This window comes from Chelonia mydas, chromosome 11 (genome assembly GCF_015237465.2).
Source record: "Chelonia mydas isolate rCheMyd1 chromosome 11, rCheMyd1.pri.v2, whole genome shotgun sequence".
Taxonomy (NCBI): domain Eukaryota; kingdom Metazoa; phylum Chordata; order Testudines; family Cheloniidae; genus Chelonia; species Chelonia mydas.
Genome location: NC_051251.2, coordinates 23,797,137 through 23,816,954, shown reverse-complemented (window position 1 = coordinate 23,816,954; position 19,818 = coordinate 23,797,137).

Genomic DNA, 19,818 nt, shown 5'->3' with positions numbered 1-19,818 from the left:
TTGGGCAAGGCACTTAGACCAATCATGTGTCCACTGATTTGGAGTACCTTGTTGTTTTGCCTGTAGCTAGAGTAGCCTAGTGCCTTTAATTCAAAGGAGCAGAGCACCTACAACTCCAGGAGATATCAGTACAAAATGGAGACATTTAGAACCCATGAAAATAAGACCCTCTATCACTCAAGATGAGTGGCCAAAACCAGCGGCACCTAAAAGTAATGGACACTTAAATATATGGCCCTTCCTCAATTGTCCATCTACAGACATCTCAAATAGCGGACTGAGAAAATGTCAATGTATATGTCAGATGTGTATGGGGGCTGGACTAGATGACCTCTCGAGGTCCCTTCCAGTTCCATGATTCTATGCCCCTTCATCAAGGCTGATAGGGGAACCAGGCCCACCCACTGCTTTGAGTTTAAACCCAGGGACTCTGGGTTAAACAACTAGGTCTGCTCTTTCAGACACCTTCTCTCTTCTTCCCTGGACACCTTCCTACCATTAGCCTTTCTTCAGGCCCTTTCTGGGCTCTTTATAACAAGCAACATCTCCCAGGAGTTCTCCTCAAAGGTCCAGATCCTGCCCTTGTGTCAAAGTCATCCACAGGTATTCCCTCCAATCCTATGTCTTCCAAGTGTCTTCCCTCCTTAGGGTTCCTCCTTGCCCAGCAGGAGCCTTCCTTTTCCCTATCAAGAGAGCAACTGAAGAATTCTTATCTTTCTGTGCAGGCCCTTCTGTTCCAAACTTTCTCTCTTTATAACCACGACGCAGCTCCTCCCCAGCTGGGCTACATCTTTAATTAGGGCTGGCCCACCCTCCAGGTGCAGCCAGATGGGTTAACTGAGCTCTTGGACTCCTGCTAACCTTCTGTTTACCTGTGTGGGGTAGACACCCCTTCACAGAGGTGTTCAGATATTACAGCAATGAGGGCGGGGAGCAGGGGGTGTCATGAAAAAGCTTATAAAATATATAAATAAAGGTATGTAGAAAGAACAGAAACCCAGACCTTGATTGGGGCTGCTACACACTATCACAAGACAGCTATTAAAAAACAAATAGGTATCCCTCAACAAAATTAGTAGAAAAATATTAGTTCTGAGAATTTAACCAAACCACAGGCCTCCAGCTTCAGGTATATTCAGGAAGATGGATTGATATTATAAAAAAAAAACCCACCCCACCTTTAAAAGAATAAAATTACACTATTTCTGAGTATTAACTTTGACCCTGATCCTGCAAATGCTTGAGAATGTGCTCATTGAGCTCAACGAAACTATTCAATAGGACTATTCATACAATATATGCAAGTGTTTGCATGATTGAGATCTTAGTAAAAAATGTTAATATCTGTAAATGTATGTTTTGCATTATAGTTTGTACGTTCTTTTTAAAAAAAGATTAAACAAATAAAAAAACACCCTTAAAGAGATTTAAAATATTTAAAGGAGAATTCTCAAAGATACCCCAATTGTCCCTATAAATGCCAGAAAATGGACATATGCACACACAAACTGGCCAGTTATGCCTATTACTCATTTGCTCATGCTGTTACCCCATTTGTGCATGCAGGGATTGAACTGCACTCCTTATTAGTTATACTCAAGAAGAGTTTTGTAGGAGGCAGCATCAGGCCTTCAAATGCAAGATTTGTACAGTGCATACAATGGACAGTCATACATTTTAAAGATGTGGTCATAAGCATCCACATATGAAAGTTTGATCCTTAAAATCATAGAGCAGATTGCAACCAAACTGCAATAGTTTCAGTTATCACTTCAAAGCGCAAAATATTCAATTAAAATCGTGCTATTTGTAGCATAATGTATTTTAAAATTATTAAAGATGTTTGACTTCTCAAGAAAACCAGTTTGGAAAATATGAAACTGCTTCAATGATTTTAAAGTGATATGCTACACATTGCTATAGTCCAGAACGAAGATCAATTCCAAATTAAAGCACCTATAAAACATCTGTAGTGCTCTGATAATTTTAAATCATTTTGCACTGCTGAAGTCCAGATTCCCTATCACTTTCAAGCTGAAACACTTAGGATAAATTTGAAGAGCTCTAATAATTTTAAATCATTGTGTACTGCACATGCTCAGAACCTTGATCACTTCCAAATTCAAGGGCATATAAAAATTTGAAGAGCTTCAATTATTTTAAATCACCATGTGCCGTGCATAGAGTGATTTAAAATTGTTGTAGTGCTTCACATTTTTTGTAAGCACTTCAGTTTGGAAGTGAGTCAAGCAGCATTCCAGCATAGCAGTTCAAGACATATTGGACTGATTTAAAAATGTAACACTCATCAGAACTGGAAATTAAACAAAAAAGGACTATTTTTTTTTAAAGGAAGGAGGGATGATTGAAAAAGTAATCCCGTCCCTTAAAAAGGGGGGAGAATATCCTCAAATATTATCTGAAAAGAAGGAGGGAAGGTTTTCCTTAAAGGTATAGCAATGTACCATATGAAAGGGACCCCGAGAGGCAGGAAAAAGGGGGAAGGATTTGTGGGGGGGAAAGCGGGCAAACTCATATTCTCTTACAGCTGAATTGTAACAGCAGTGGCATTTCACTGATTATGGTTCTGTTCTTTGCCTCAGTTTGCCCAGTGAGGATAACTCTCAGATGTCCTTTCTTTACACTGTATGGTATGTTACTGGCTGCTAGTCCCCTTGCTCCTATTTTATATTTCGCTCCAGTTGGGGAGGAGGAAAAAGCACTGTACAGTCAGTGATAGTTAAGAGAACCCAGCATTAATTATCTAGTACCATATCTTCATAGGCTGTAAAGATTTTCAAAAATGCTTAACACCCAGCCACTCCTCTATTAGTACAATTGGAGTGTTTTGAATTATTCTTTACAGAGACATTTTTAAATGTCCCATTTTATTCAGCACTGTATAAAAACTGGATTTTGGGAGGAGGGGACATTTTAAACTTTATCATCTTCTTTGTTGCCTTTGGGTTTCACGTGGAGCTGGCCTGGCAATGCCCAGGAAGCAGGGCATTCTTCATAATTCTGCTTCAGTGAAAACATACTGTCCTGCAGTTAGTAGGAAAAAAGGAAAAAGAGCCTGAAGGCACTGGAATAATTAAGCGGATGCAGTGACAGCTGTGGCAGGTCCTGGGCAGGACTGGCTCCACTGAGCTGAATTAATGGCATCAACAGCCCAGCATCTCCATTAACATTTGATCATTAATTATTACCCTCTGACAGTAAGATCTGAAACCTTCTTATGAGTGGTCTGTTATTAATCTACCTTACCTGCCCTGTAAATCAGGCATATCTCCCACCTAAACAGAATTCTCTGCATTTTTTTCATTAGCAATTGCTTTTTAGAATTGGTTTGGTAAATATACACAGTGCTACTTTTAAATTAATCAGGTGTACTTTTTAAACAGCAGCAACCTTCCTAGAATGTTTACTTAAAATAAAACGGTTACCTTCTATATTCTACTAGCTGGATGTAGTTACAATTCTCAGAGAAAACAAATATTCATTCTTCTTTCTGAGCCGCTCATCATAACCAAATAAACTTGTCAAAATAATATTCTTCTTACCAAGCACAGCTGAGAATAAGAACTTTACTTTCACACCAAACACAGTGACTTATTTATTACCATTTAATTCAGAAAATATAGATGAACTATCATCATGGTGTTTACCAGCATGTTAAATGCTAAATAATTATCACCTGCATCCTTCGCTCAAAAATGGCAAATAGCAAAACGTAAAAAACCCATGCTTTTAAAAATGGTAAACAATAGTGAAGAACTAATTATATCACTAAATTTGCATTTAGCAACCTTTGCACAGTCATTTGGTTCATTTTCTTTTTAGAGGGAAATTACTGCCTATTAACCTTTTATTTTTCTTAAACAGCATAAGTAGCTATTCCTATGGGTACCAATCAAGAGCAAAGGTGAGCCTGATTCTCTGCTCACTGATATAAATCAGAAGTCACTCCATTGACATTAAGAGGAGAATCAGGCCCTCTGTTCCTTCATCTGGACTATGTACATTCCTTCAATCACTCCACATGCAATCAACAGGATTTTGTAATCAACAGGAATTTTGAGTATTGATTGCAGGCAAGATCAGGTTGGTAGCCTAGTTAATACTTAAAAAAAAAAGCAAATTACAATGTACAATTCATGTGATAGGTTTTCCTACAATGAAGAAACTTTTTATGACATGGTAACGTAGCCAAATTAGCGCAGCCAATTAAAACACTGGTAGCTAATCTAGCTGCTTGTCCTTTTTCAGAAGAGGAGAAAGAAGAGGGATTGATTATATGTGCTAAGGATCCTAATAATCAATCTGCTCACTATACAATATAGCCCAAATCTCCACTGTGCCAGTATCCATTCAGCACAGGAGGAAAGTGCAGGGGCTTGTCAGGAAGCCAATTATAGCCATCTAATACTTAGGCCAACTTGGACCCAGCAGAATTAAAAGCAGCCTATTGGCTGCTCTAACTTACAACGGCTCGATATGGTCCCCAAAGGCCTATATGCCAGTTGAGAACTGACAGAATGTAGGCACTCTTCATCTGGCCCCCATCTTGACTCCAACACCAGGATGAGTTGGAGGCAGTTGATATAAGAACTAGCTATGCTACTTTATGCCAGCAGAAAGCTACACTATACCAGGGGGATTCTCAGTTTGCCATTTCGTATCAGATTCCTACACTTTGTGCCACCAAGCAGTACAAAGTGGCCAAAACGTAAGGGGAGAATCTGACTCTATATTTTCATTGAAGACCCAATTCTGCGCCCATTGAAGTGAACGGAATAACTCACTTGAATTCATTGTATGAGGATTGGACTTTAATTATAACCCTAGTTTACAATTATTTCTCTTACAAGCCATTAACAAATAGACTTCAGACAAACAAAATGTACTAAAGTTACTGTCTCCCCACCCTGCAGACAGACACACCCCATTTAGGAGAAATATGTACGAGATAGTGTCTGCTATTGAATACCATTAACCATCTTCTCCAGCATAGTTGCCTACATTGTTTTAAAGCTAACATAATGGGATATATATTTTCAAAGGGGGCTGTGTTTCATGCCAGATGGTTTATCTCTTGAAACAATTCTCCCAGTAGAGAAACAGTGGCTACACAGTTGCAGCAGTGTTCAGCCGCATAGCGCAATAGTCATTTGGCACTCACATTTTGGAGTCAGACAAAAGTATGGTTTGTGTGGATTTCAGACTCAAAAACTCATGACTTAAAAGGACTTTTCTATAAATGGGTATTATGAATTGCTGTAAAATTGGTATTCAATTTTCAACGGGAGTGAAATGTGCAAGTACATTTTGGTTTTACACACAAATGTATCAGTCAGTACAATATTGAGGGGATATATCATGATTAATCAGATAATCGTATCACTGGAGGGGTCTCAGCCCTGAAATTTTAGGATCTGAAAAGCCAGTTTGCAAATGTTTTACAGTTATACGGTCCCGTTTAACTGAGAATTGCAAAAGTGGGTTTTATCATTTCCCCTTTTACGGGCTAGGAAAGAGACAGAAAATTAAGGCCTAAATTTTCTTTCAATTTTGGATACCTAACTTTTTGACACCTAATAAATGATGAGCTCCTCCCGCTCCCATGGACTTCAGTGAAGATTTAGGCATTCAGCATCTCAGAATATCAAGCTATTAGTAAGTGTCAGGTTGGGTGCTCAAAATTATCTGATATTTTTGAAAATGTAGCCTTAAGAGACTTGCCAAAATTAACACAAGTATGTGACAAGAGCTAGCAATAGAACTATGGTTTTCTGCGTCCCTGCCTATTGTTCTAGCCACTGGAACACACCACATCACCACCACCCAGATTTTGGGTGGAAACGAATTGAGGTAAAATCATATTGAAATATGCATCATACACAAATATCCATTATATGTGTTTGCAAATATTAATGTGTATGGACTGCAAGTCCTTCAGCCTTCTCTTCTACTGAACAGTGATGGTGACTTCTGGGAGAAGCTGAAGAACCAGATTTTCTATTTCAACAATGGTTGAAAACTTGTCTAATTCTGTTACAGAACTTCAGTGGAAAACACAGACCTTGTTATGCAGTAGTGGCCACTTCATAAAAATAAAACTGTAGAGGTACAGGTATCCATTCCAAGAAGTTTTACCACCCTCTGAAACTTTCCAGGCATCTAGAGGGAAGGAAGGATCTTCTAGATTCCAGAGATTTAAAAAAAAAACAAAAACAAAGCAAACCCACCGCACACGTATACAGGAGGTTCCAAATTAAGAAATTCATGGGGAACGTGGGGCAGTTGACAAGGCTAGCAAAAGTCCTGCTGTTGTACCAACAAGTTCTTCTTAACTGAGCCTTGTTTGTGAGTAACGTCTTTTCTACAATGAATAATATTCCTTTTAACAAGAACAGGGATATTTTCCTAGGCACAAGCGCCATTTTACACCAATGTACACTTCTCCCTAATGCTTCAAGCATTTCCATACTGCCACAAATACAAGCACTTTTTCCTCACAAGTATTCAGCTATTTCCTTAGTATAGAAAAAAGCTGATTGATCCATAACTTCTATTAATTTGATTTTGTGGCTATAACTTGTTCTTTGCAAAACAAGTTAAGCAAGCTCCATCCCTTTCAAAACTCTCATACCATAAAAAGAATCATGGAAAGCCGAGGAGGAATGGTAGTAAAAAGTAAACAAATATTGGAACCACAGATGTGCTTAACTATCCTGAAATAATCTGGTTAGCTAGAGAACCGCAATATTCATTGTCTTAGATGCTGCAGACACTCATCCATTAGCTTTGGTTGCTATCTACCAGAATAAATTCAGATTTAAAAAAAAACCACACTACCCACATTAATGTGGGTATCATATCCAAAGAAATGTTTGAGCCATAGTCCAAGATGAAAATATATGAAGTACTTGCTACCATATATGTTGTAAAAAATTGTGGCTAGCCAATAATAAAAATAAAATAATAATAATACCCCACATATACCTGTAAGTTACTTGAATGATCCTGGGGGAGGGGGGGAAGCCACAGTAATTCTGGAGATTCTATGGACCGTGTCTAAAAAATAAAATCAGCACCCAAGACACCCCAAGCTATTAGTCAGTTCTAAGAATCCTTTCTTCCCAGTGATTTAGTAAAACAGGCATCTGGCACAGTGTCAAAACCAGGGTTCAAAGGTCACATAAAATCCAAATATTTCATAAAGTATCTGCTACCCTAAAAAAAACCACGACCATGTCAGTTGTTCATTGCTCTGTAATATTTGAGAGTAATGAATGCCACATACAACTTAAAATACTCAGATGTTCTGAATGCCAGGAGGTCTGCCAAGGTATTCAGCACATCACTAGAATTGTTTTCCTGCTGGCTTTATATAGTATATAAAATATGTTATGTCACTTTGCATTGATATTAAAACACAAGGATCAGGTTTACTTCTAGGTAATATTGAATTGCATCATCAAAGTTATAGATCTGAAAATTGCAGGGTTGGGGGAAGGGACCCTCTTGATGGGCATCTTGAATCCAGTTCAAATATTTGTTGCATTTAGACCAAAGTGGGTATTTCCTGAAAGTGAGTAACCTGAATAATTCATAAGTCCATAGCTAAGTCAATATCCACACATCTCTCTCTCTCTCTCTCTCTGAAACCAGAACCTTTTTAATAGTTTGCATGGTAACAATATAAAGCACAATTAAGATTTACAAATACAGTGTGCAAACAGAAAAGAAAGTTGGTTTTGCAAAATTATCTAATGCAGGTAGACTTCAGACAAAATCATATTTGTAAAGAGGATATGATTGAATCAAAAAAGTGTTTAAATTATGTTAAGGGGTTGACAATATTCAAGAAACTGATAAAATCTGGGGAAATTAATTTCCAATCTGTTACTGCACTAATTTACTCTGGTGGGCAAGAATAGCTGAACAAATAATCTGTAACAAAGTTTATTAGACAACACGCAGTTTTAGTTTGGCCAATTATATTAGACAGGTCCTAGCTTCTCATCAGGGCTAACCTGAATATCCTCCAAGTTCAGATGGTGAAATCTTGGCCTCAGTGAAGGCAAAACTCTCATTAACGTACTTCAATGGGGCCAGGATTTCCCTCAAGGAGTTTTGGATATTTGATTTTATTTTAGGTCCATCGTTAATTAAATGAAATTAGTAATTCAAACCATGTCTGCATCACCAAACCGTTATGATATCCATCATAAATGGATGTATTGCTCAAAAGAGCAGCAAGGCTGGAACAGCAGGGGTGCTTCAGAACGGACTGATTTGCATTGCCAAAGCTATGGGGAGGGAGGGGGGAGGGGGGGCGCGCGAAATCCTGAAATGAAACAGACTGCACTACGGAACTGATCCAGAGTCCAAGTCAACAACAAGGCTCACATTGATTTTTTTTTTTTAATAGACGTTGGATAAAGCTCATGTCTGGCTCTAGGTCACTCATTTTCATGAGCCCTGAAATGCACCCAAAAATCCTAAACAAAATTGTATTCATAAACAAGGATTAAACTTTGTGTAGCACCTAATGTATCTGCCAATAGCCTTCTTGACACTTAACACCAAGCAATAAAACACAGATTAAACAGACTAAAATTCATGTAAAATTGAAAGCAAAGAGACAATTAAAATAAACTTAAAAACAGTGTGCCATGCGTGCTGAAGGCCTTCTGAGAAAGGGGGTGAAGCCTGGATTCAGGATTATATTAGCACTCTGAGGTGAGTCCTAATAAAGTGTGGGAGGCCTAAGCATGTGCTGCTCCCCTCATAGTTCTTCTCTGATACAAATCGGTCTAATTTGGGTCCTGTTTTGTCCTGAATCCAATGTTCTATTGGGAACATCACAGAAACATAAGCTACAATTTAAATATATTTTTTTAAATGGATGCTGGTGGTGGATCGGGCAAGGAAGTGGATGGGAACTAGGGTGAAGCTTTTCATCACTAGGTCACATAGAGTAAAAGGGTGCACCACCCATTCCTCATCTTTTGACCTATCCACTTCCTCATGGATAGTGATTCATTAAAATGACTGTGCAGCTAGTACAGCATCAACACAAGTCAGTAATAAGCGGAATTCATCAAAACCAAAAATTTTCTCCGGTCCAAAAATGTTAAAACCAGAGAAAGAGAGACTGGTTCTATAGCTCCATGATGAGCCCATGCTTCAAATCAGGCAGAGAAGAGACTTGAATCTGGGGGTCCCACATCGTAGGTGAGTGACCACCAATCATACTCTAGAATAGCCAAGCAGGGGTTCTCCTTTCTTTTCACACAAATTTTAAAGGTCTCATTCTGCATCAGAATGAAAATTTTCATAACCTTGAGTTTTGTTTCTTTTTGAAGTGGGTGGGAGGGCATTTGTTTTGTTTTAAAAAAGATTGCATTCCAGCCAACCCCAGAAATAAGTGAGGGCAAAAGTTGTTGCCACTTAAATTTGATAGCCTCTGGGGGGCAGAAGGAGAGGGCAAATGGTGATCTCAAGACATTTCTTTTCAGCCAAGGATTCAAACCACAAAAATGTCCACCCAATTAGCATTAATTAGCACCCTTGTTTCAATGCTCTGCAGTAAAACCACAGACTGAATAAGCCTAGAGACTGAACTATTCTCTGGGCTATTCTGTTACTCCAATTTTGTTTCTTTTGATCTGGGTTGGACTTGAACCAATGACCTACAGCAAAAGGGACCACAGCCCTCTGAGTGTCCTGTCCCTCATTAATACTGTAGCATGAGGAAAATAGTATAACAAAGACAAATGAATATCTGCTGTGCCTCTGAGATTGCTAACATTTCCAGTCCAGTTTGTTTATCGAAGCTTGTTTGTTAATTTAAAAATTATTATTTTTTAGATTTGTTTGGCAAAAAAAGAAAAAAAAAACTTCCAGTACTGGGCCCAATTCATCCCTGGACTCATTCCATTGAGATCAGTAAATCTACAGCCGGAAAGAATCTATCCAAATGATCTGCTTGCCCAACTTCAATATACAGAAGCTCTCTAGGCTATGCCAATCTCTTGATTTCAATCCAGTCTTCTGCAGCTCTTGTTAGCTCCTTCATTAAGAAACAGGAACTCAGGAAAAGAAAACTTTTGATACTTTCTTTCTTTTAGATTACATACAAGCTAATACAACCTCAGCCTGAATCATACCTAAGCTACCCAAAGCAACTAGTTAATCAAGTCAATGGGAAGCAATCTTTCACGACTTATCTTGTGGCTGATCTGTCACTGAACTATAGAAGGCAAAGGAATTTTATATATATCAGGCTTTTTCTTCATTTGTTATTTAATAAACTGTTTATAGTATGCCCTAATTACACACATTTGTTATAGATATCAAACCCAGAAATGGGTGAGAAAATGCTAGATAGTTTCCCACCTAAAGTTTTAATGAGATAATAATACCTCCAGCCCATATGCTTCAAAAACGTTATCCTCAATTATGTAACAAGGGGTATGCTGCTGATATCTGTTAACAGCTAGAACAGCTGTGGTTTTCTGCTTTTTTGCACCGCTCAGGAGAAGCGGCAAGTTCAGCTTCCCTTTTTTTTTTTTTTTTGTTGTTGTTGCAAAACCTCTGAGCTGAACAGGTGTGTGCAATCACGAACCACAGTGATGAACCCAAACTGCTGCCTTTCTAAAAATTCCACCAGCCAGTGACACATTCTGGTCAAGGTTTCACAACCTTGTTTGCCACTGGTTGTTTCTGATGATTCATTACCCTCATGGAGGTGAATTTCAATTATCGTTAATATGCTACTTTTCTGGTACTGTACTAAGGGGTTCCTCATTTTCATTTCTTACTCTTCTCCCCACCCACCTTAAATGAATTTAACGCCCTTGATAAGTGCTGGATTCACAGCCCAGGGGACAGAGCCAGGTACAGAGCCTGCTACAACAGCAGTGCAAACTTCCCCACATTGCTCCATCCACGTGCATCAGCATGAAGGGGACCCTCTCTTGATAGTCCATTTTCCATGTCCATTCTGACCTTTGCCTCTCTCAAGATTGCCAACAATTAGTGCAACTAGCTCATTGGTGCAGTTATAGAACTGCTCTTTGTAGGTGGACGCTTGCCCATAGCCACTGAACTCATTCCATATAGGCCACCAGACACTCATCTGATAATATATTGGCTGAATCTTTCTTTGAGTGAGAGATTTGCTACTGACTTCAAAGCAGCAGCATCTGGCCTCTATTCCCTACCTACTGTAATTCTGATGTATTGGAACTGTGGGGCAGTAACCTAGAGGTGAAAGCTGTGCTATCCTATTGCACCCTCAGTCTCAAGCTATCTTGTGTATTCTCCCCATTTTTTCCTTCACTTCTTCCTCAATTTCCCCCCCTCCATAAAAATGAAAATGTTGTTTTTACTGTAGCTTTAGGATCTATTAACTTGCTAGTTTCTTCATGTCATTAGCCTTTATTTCTATTTCCTTTCCCTTCTCTTCACCTCCACCCAAGATCCAGTGTACTTTTAAGAAACAGGAAGTGTATAGAAAAACTGTGTCCTCAGAAGGTCAGATGATGTGGATTTCAAGAACAGCAGCATTGTGAAAGCTTTCCCCAAACTTATCACTCTTATGTCTTTGTAAGCTCTGTCTGCAAATAAGTCAGGCATTTTATTATGCAAAAGGTAAGGATAACTCTGTGATGCCCTGAGGGAGAAATATAATCTCATGCCTAGAACTCAAACCCTAACTCTGCACAGGCAGCAAGGGAGGAAGTACCTCATGCATAATTTCAGTCAACCCTCATCATATATATTACCCCTACACCCAGAGCGGCACCAATGGGTTGCTTAAACAGACACATCCACGATTCCTTGCAAGGGGAAGAGTTATTGCGATGTAGATCCTTTTATAAAAAAAGCAAAAAGGACAAATAAGATGATGCTGTTGGATCTCCTTTTTCTCTTACTTACTTTTAAGACCCCATTACCCTAGTATCTGAGTGCCTTGCCATCTTTATCCTCACAACACTCTTGTGAGCTCAGGCAGTATTATTAACCCCATTTTACAGATAGGGAGCTGAGGCTCAGAGAGACTATGATTACAATGGGAGGCATGTGATTAGGCACTTATTGAAAAGCCCACTAGGTACCTATCTGCATTTTTAGGCACCTAAACATCTTTAAAAATTCAGCCCTATGTAACTTGCCACAGGTCTCACAGAAAGTCTTTGTCAGGGCGGAGAACTGAACCCATCGCTCCCAAGTCCCAAGTTAGGGCCCTAACCATTGGACTGACCTTCCTCTCATTCCCTTCCCCCCACCCCCACCAAGCCTTGTGTGTCCCAGGTTCAAGACAATGGGTACCCTACAAATCGTATGGGTTGCATTCCTCACACAAGCAAGTCTTCACTCCCACTGAACTAGCAAGAGTACAAGTCCGATTTTCAAGAGAAGTTGGATGGCAAAGTTCAGTACATTTACAAACAAGGAACAGAAACTTTTTCCCCCCTAAACTTTTCAGTTGGAACCTCATGACCTTAGATTTTGCAAGTGCTGAAGGAAAGATACGTGCGACTGTGTGCACAGGCAGAGAACCTGTGATTCACTGGCTTGTGGTCTGTGTATTCAACTCCTGAATCACAGAAGGAAAGTGACTCTTCAATTAATGTGCCCATCAGTACACAGGCACATAAATTGCCAAAGAATAAATTGTTTGACCCTAAAATTATGACCTTATAGAAAAGTTGCACTTATGTAAACGTCATTACAGCAACTGAGGCATGGTCTACACTTAAAACGTACACTGGCATAGCTATATTGTTTAGGGGTGTGATTTTTTTTTTTAAAAAAAAATCAACATAGCTATACTGGCATAAACCGTAGCATAAATGCTGTTATACAGGGATATGTGGTTTTGCTGGTGTGACTTATTTTGCTTAAGGAACCAGCATAAGCTATATTGGCAAAAGCATTCTTTGCCGGTATAAACGGTGTCTACACTTGGCAGGCTTACTAGTATAGCTATACTGGCAAAGTTTTTCTAGTATAGACAAGGCCTTAGATGCTCATTCAGAGTCTGTGCCTGTAATGTTATTCATGAAACACACCACAGTTGTTATTGTCGTAGAAGTGGAATTCTCACACTTCTGAGACTTTTGTATTATGGGGAAAAATAAATAATTCTTTGTATTTGCACAGCACTTTTCATCTGATAATCTTAAAGCATTTTACTAGCCTGGGAACATAGGAATTACCATACTGGACCTGACCCAAAGCCCATCCACTCCAGTATCCTGTATCAGATGCTTCAGATGAAGTGCAAGAACTAGAGCTGAGTGAAATGTTTTAAACAAAAAGTTTATTTGCTGAAACATGCAGTTTTAGATAGACCTGAAACGATTTGTGAATTTAGGTCAAATTCAGCAAATAGTTTTGGCCCCCCCAAAAAGCAAAAATAATGAAAGTCTAGACATTTTGTTTTGACATTTTCATGACACATTTCAACTTCTTATTATGAGCTGACTTTTTGTTTCAAAATTTAGCTAGATGTATTAAAAAAACAAAAATTTAAAAAAAGAGTAAGACACAAACTAAATGAAAAAAACAAACAAAAAAACCTATTTTGGGTTGACCCAAAACAATTTTTCCCCTGATTTTTCAGTTTAGACACCAAACTAAAAAGAATTAATTATTTGCTCTTCTCTAATAAGAGCTTCACTGTGGGCAGGTGTGCTCTCCCAAACACACACAGTGGGTCTCATCCTGATCTCTAATAGTTAGAGATTGGCTTAAAGTCTGAAGCTTGAGGGTTACATTTTGCTAACCTTAATTAATCCCCTGCAAAATTGGTATTGTATCCATTTTACAGGTGAATACAATTAAATCAAACAGAAAAGTTGCATGACTTTCCTAAGGTCCATGACAAACCACTGTCAGAGCCAGGAGGAGGAGAACCTAAGCATCCTGATTCCCATGTCCTTGCAGTAATCCCTGGAAACAATACAATATTTCCTCCCAAAATACAAATACAAAATACAAATAGAGCCCTGTCGGGACAGTTGGAGGGCAATAGGCTCAAATCTATTACAGAAGAGAATTTCCCTTCCTTCCTTTACTTGAGGCTGCTATTCAGTGCACATTCCCATTCCAGCCAAGCCTGGTTTTATTGCTGTTTTCCCCCCTGAGAAACAACATTGATTTTTAGTTATCTTTTCTAGTGCATGTCAGTACCATTCAGTATACTACATAATGTTTTCTCAAAGTGTTTTGAAGTATTGTACTGCCATGGAGATTTTAAAAGACAACAAAACAACAAGTCTTGTGATCAGACAGTCATGATCATTTGGGGTAGTAAGTTGCCAAGTCAGCTTTCTGGCAACAGACAAGAGAAAGGAACCTCAAACAATTGGTGTGTATTTGGAACATGGGAAACACAGCAGGTTGGTGACTATCCAAATTACATTCAGGTAGCTTGGTTAATTCCTAAATTGTATTCCACTGCACTGTGCATATAGGAATCCATGGACACACATGCTATTGTGGAAGGTCAGAGCTAGGATATTTTGAAAGAATAAGGGTGATTTTGGAGGACAAAGACATGTCTTTTCTTCATCTTTAGATGATAGAGTAAGTGTCAGTAAGGTATATTTGCTCACAATCTTTCATAGAGAGAGTACTTTGAGTCAATTTGGCTACATCTGTAGTGATGTGTAAGAGTTTGTACTGCTGGTTAAATTCTTTGATTACTTCTCATTAGGGATCAGTGAGTCGTGATTTGGTATTTCAAACACTTCAAGTTCAGGCCAAAATCAGATTTATGTCAGTCCAATGTAGGATTTGTAATTTAATTTAAGGCCATGACTACTCACAAAATGAGAGGTGTGATCAGATTGCATATTGGACACTGAATTGTGGAAATGAAGTTTGCTCTGCTTGCAGAAAAAAGGAATCTACTTAATCTACCTATTTTAGATTTTGATACAAGAATTACAGAATAAATATATTTAAGGATCAAACACCTAGGTAGCTACATAGCTTGTATTAACATTTTATATTTTGCATGTGCATTATTTAAAGCAGATATGCTGTAGTAAATACTACCAAGAAAGAGAGATCATCATATACTTCAGAAATCTGCTGTCTCCGCTTGCATTGATTGCAAACCAGAGTGTTGGGCCAAAACACCTTCAGTTCTCTTGTAAAAACTGCATCATGTTGGAATTACAGTTTGCGTCATTTTTCAGTCTTCACAGAGGTGCATCTGTGTCTTTGTTCCATCCTGTCAAGCAAATACCAGGGTCTATCATTTTTTAAATGACATCACAGTAAACTGGCGAATAGTGCACATCTGGTCAGAGGGAACACAGAAATTATTTATGGGCATCAGAAAATAAAGTAAACTAAAATTCAAAAACACTCTGAGGGAGTTGTAAAAGCGGACAATGTAATGAGTGGAGCACAGGAATGATACGGCAACATGGAACGCACTCATGGCGCAGCTACGCAATTGTGAAAATAGTTCTACTACATCCAAACATGTTATGTATCTTGGAAGAGTCACGGGGCAGGAATTGTCCCATGAATGTGTTTGTACAGAGTCTAGCACAATGAGCCCTGATCTGCTGGAGGTCTCCACAACACAGAGACTAGTGTAATACCTATTATTTGGAAGGTTTCAGAGTAGCAGCCATGTTAGTCTGTATTTGCAAAAAGAAAAGAAGGACTTATGGCACCTTAGAGACTAAGAAATTTATTTGAGCATAAGCTTTCGTGAGCTACAGCTTCAGTGGAAGAATTTTTTTCCACTGCATGCATTCGATGAAGTGAGCTGTAGCTCACGAAAGCTTATGCTCAAATAAATTTGTTAGTCTCTAAGATGCCACAAGTACTTCTTTTCTTTTTATTATTTGGAAGTGTTTCCAAATCTACCAATATCTCAAATTACGAGTGTAGCGGGAAGCTGGTTTTTGGCTAAGAGGTGGGTGCATAATAGTTGCTTAAAGACTAGATATCAATGGTTCATTGTCAAACTGGGGCAATGTATCTAGTGGGGTCCTGCAGGGGTCTGTCCTGGGTCTGGTACTATTCAACATTTTCATTAATGGCTGATAATGGACTGGAGAGTATGCTTATAAAATGTGCAGCTGACATCAAGCTGAGAGGGGTTGCTAGCACTTTGGAGTGTAGGATTAGAATTCAAAATGACCTTGACAAATTGGAGAATGGGTCTGAAATCAGTAAAATGAAATTCAATAAAAACAAATGCAAAGTATTATGCTTAGGAAAGAACAATCAAATGCACAAACTACAAAATGGGGAATAACTAGCTAAGCAATAATACTGCTGAAAAGGATTTGATGGGTACAGTGAGTCACAAACTGAATGAGTCAACAATGTGAGGCAGATGCAAAAAATACTAATATTCTGTGGCTTATTAACAGGAGTGTCATATGACAAGTGATAATTGTTCCTCTCTACTCAGCATCGGTGAGACTTCAACTGGAGTATTGTGTCCAATTCTGGGTACACTTTAAGAAAGATACAGACAAACTGGAGGGAGTCCAGAGGAGAGCACGAACACTGATAAAAAGTTTTCAAAAATCTGACCTGTGAGGAAAGATTTTTTTAAAATTGTTATGTTTAGTGTTGAGAAAAGATGACAGGAGGGGAGGGGGGAAGGACCCTGAGAAGAGCCTTCAAATAGGTTAAGGCTGCTATAAAGATGACTGTGATTAATTCTTCTCCATGTCCACTGAGGCAGGTCAAGACACAATCAGCTTAATCTGCAGCAAGGGAGATTTAGGTTAGATATTAGGGGGGAAAAAAAACTTTCTAAACTCTAAAGATAGCTATGCACCGGAATAGGCTTCCAAGAGAGGTTGGAGGTTTTTAAGAACAGGATAGACCAGGGATCGGCAACCTTTGGCATGTGGCCCATCAGGGAAATCCGCTGGCAGGCCGGGACGGTTTGTTTACCTGCAGCATCTGCAGATTCGGCCAATCGCGGCTCCCACTGGCCGCGGTTCGCCAGGCCAATGGGGGCTGTGGGAAGCAGCTCGGGCCGAGAGATGTGCTGGCCACCACAGAAATAGGTTTTCATGTTCCCGCCAGCTGTACTAGGCAAATTACATAGGTTCTAACCCGTACCTTAGTAAGACTTATCTGACAACAAAGGCAGTTTAACTCCGGCAGATCACGGATATACCCCTGTAGTAGGGTTAGAGGTAGCAGGGTTTCCTTCCCAGAGTCAATTAGTGGTAGGCTGCTGTCACACCACCATAGTCCCCAAACTCCTTGCTGGGGCACAGCTTCAAAGTGAATCCAATGGAATCATAAACCCCACTTCCCACAGGAGTCCAAATTTTGCATGGACATTAGTGTCAGCGCCATATAGGACTCCCTGATGGAAGCAAGCTTAAAACTTGGTTACGTTTTCACAGTTTTATGGAGGAATTGTTCACTGATGGTCTTCTATGGCCTCAGGCCAGCTCTGCTTGGACATCTCTCTTCAAAACAATAAGTACACCTAACTGTACCCTGCTCATTTTGTGACAAAAACGCCTTTTGTCACTCTGTTTAAACTAAAATTAAGATGGTCTATGAATATAAAGTTCACATATGGTTACCTTCAGGTAACAAGTAATATTTCAGTTAGGCTCAACATTCCTGGTGTTGTTAATATCCTCCTTACTCCACATTCAAAGGTAATGGGTTTTTTTATTAAAATTTCATCAGGATGTTTATAAATGTAGCAGTTTTCTCTAGACTACATCACACAATCATAGGGAAGAAAGAGAGAATGAAAAATCTTAAGGAGTATATTATTAATACAAAGAGAATTTACTTGGTTGTGATGTGTTTTATTGGTATACTCATTGCACTTCAATTTAGATTAAGAAGTAGGAAGATTATTATTTCCCAAAAGACAAGTATCATAAACACACACACACACGGAGTCTTGTATTTATATCCCACAGAGATGTGCCAAACTCTCTACAAATATCCAGGCTCATGGGAAAATTGGAATACCTGGAGCTTCCTGGATAGCCAGTCTGTATTTTACCGTCCTTGACAACATACAACTGCTGGGTTCTCTGGATCTCTGATCCTGGCACTGCACTGTGTCAGGTTACATTGGGTCATATCTCATCTGTGATGTGACATAATATGACATAACTCAATGTGATGTGATGCACAGAACAGTCAGGTGCCCACAGGAAGCATATATTCTATGACTGGGAGCAAGTTGTTCACCACAGCAGGTACAGCATTCTGAACCCACTCACACATCCATTGATGTAGATAATTAGTATACAAAGCAACACTTCGTGCTATGCTCATTCCAGCTCAGTAGTTTCCTATAAAACACACTCTTAAAATATACTTTATGGTGAGGGTTAGCTAAGATTATTTCACATTTGGGTATTATGGTATCATAAAGAGCAGTGAAATCGTCACCATCAATAAGCAGCAGTACATCTCCATTTAGAACCCATTGTTCAAGCACCAGTATAACAAGGGGATGGGATTGAAGTGCTCGATTTATTCAGGGAAGTAAACCTTTTGAAACATTTTCATGTTCTGAAAACTTGGCACATTTATGCCCTCAGTGGCACCCATGTTTGGAGAGAATGCTGTTATGAGATACTAATGTCACCAATCATCTCCTCACTACTGCAGACACTGCTGAAGGTGTCACACAACCTCCTTCCCTGGACTAACTCAAGAAGGTGGTATGTCCATGACCACATCATCAACTGAAAGGAGCACAGAAGTGGTCTGTGGGAGAAGAGTAGCAATAAAAAATGGGGAGGGGCTTATGGGGGGGGAGGAGGAGGAAAGGATCTAAGAAAAGAGGTGGTGGGGAGGGGAAAAGGGCTTGCTGGATAAAAGAGAGGCATGTAGAGAAATAAGAAATCTAGACAATAAAGGGGTTTGCATTTTGTCATTGTTTTGAAGTCACCAGTGAAACCACACTCCAGGAAGGGGACAAGTTTGAACACAAGCTCAGGGTACGTGCTCTGCTGAGGACAGGATAGGCACTCAACCCATTCAGAACGATCTGGATAGAGAGGGGAAATGGGCTGTTAGAAAAGGAGTGCTAAAGCTCAGCTATTCCACTGCAGGGAAGTAATTATCCAGGTCTGAAGGTCCAGAGGAAGCCATGGGCCATCTGTGTACACACACACACACACTCTCAATAACTGGATGAATTCCCCTTCATACTGAATTTCTCCTGTGAATGTAGTCGATCAATGAGCTTCCCAATCCCAATTAAAATTTTGGAAATATAGCCACTACCTCCCTTCTGCTCCCTCTTTCTAGCTACTGCCCCCTTTGAAAGGACTCTTTGAAAGATGGGGATCTTAGAAGGTGCTCATGTATGCTGGTGACAGGAACCCTACAACTACTGAAGCAGTAGTTTCATTGTGTGTGGACAGTTGTTTTCTACTCAATATCAGTTTCAGATTCTTGTCCCCCCCCCCCCCCCCCATCAACATTATCCAATATGCAGGGCACTCTCAGGAAAATATTTATTTGCTTTAAATATCATTTTAATTGGGATTAAAAGAAAAATCATGGACACATCTCTGTAGACTTTGGTGAAACCAGAGTGCTTTCTATAAATCTAAATTTGGAGGCAAATGTAACTTGATACCTCTTTAAGCCAGAATGAAACAACTATGGTCTAACTCATTACTACAGAAGCATATGAATGAGGAGTAACAAAATTAAAAGAATAACCAGTTCCAGAAAACAGCATGAAACAGATAACCCCTCTCAGGCAAACAACTGAAATGTATAGTTGATATCAACAAAGAACCTGATTTTAAATCA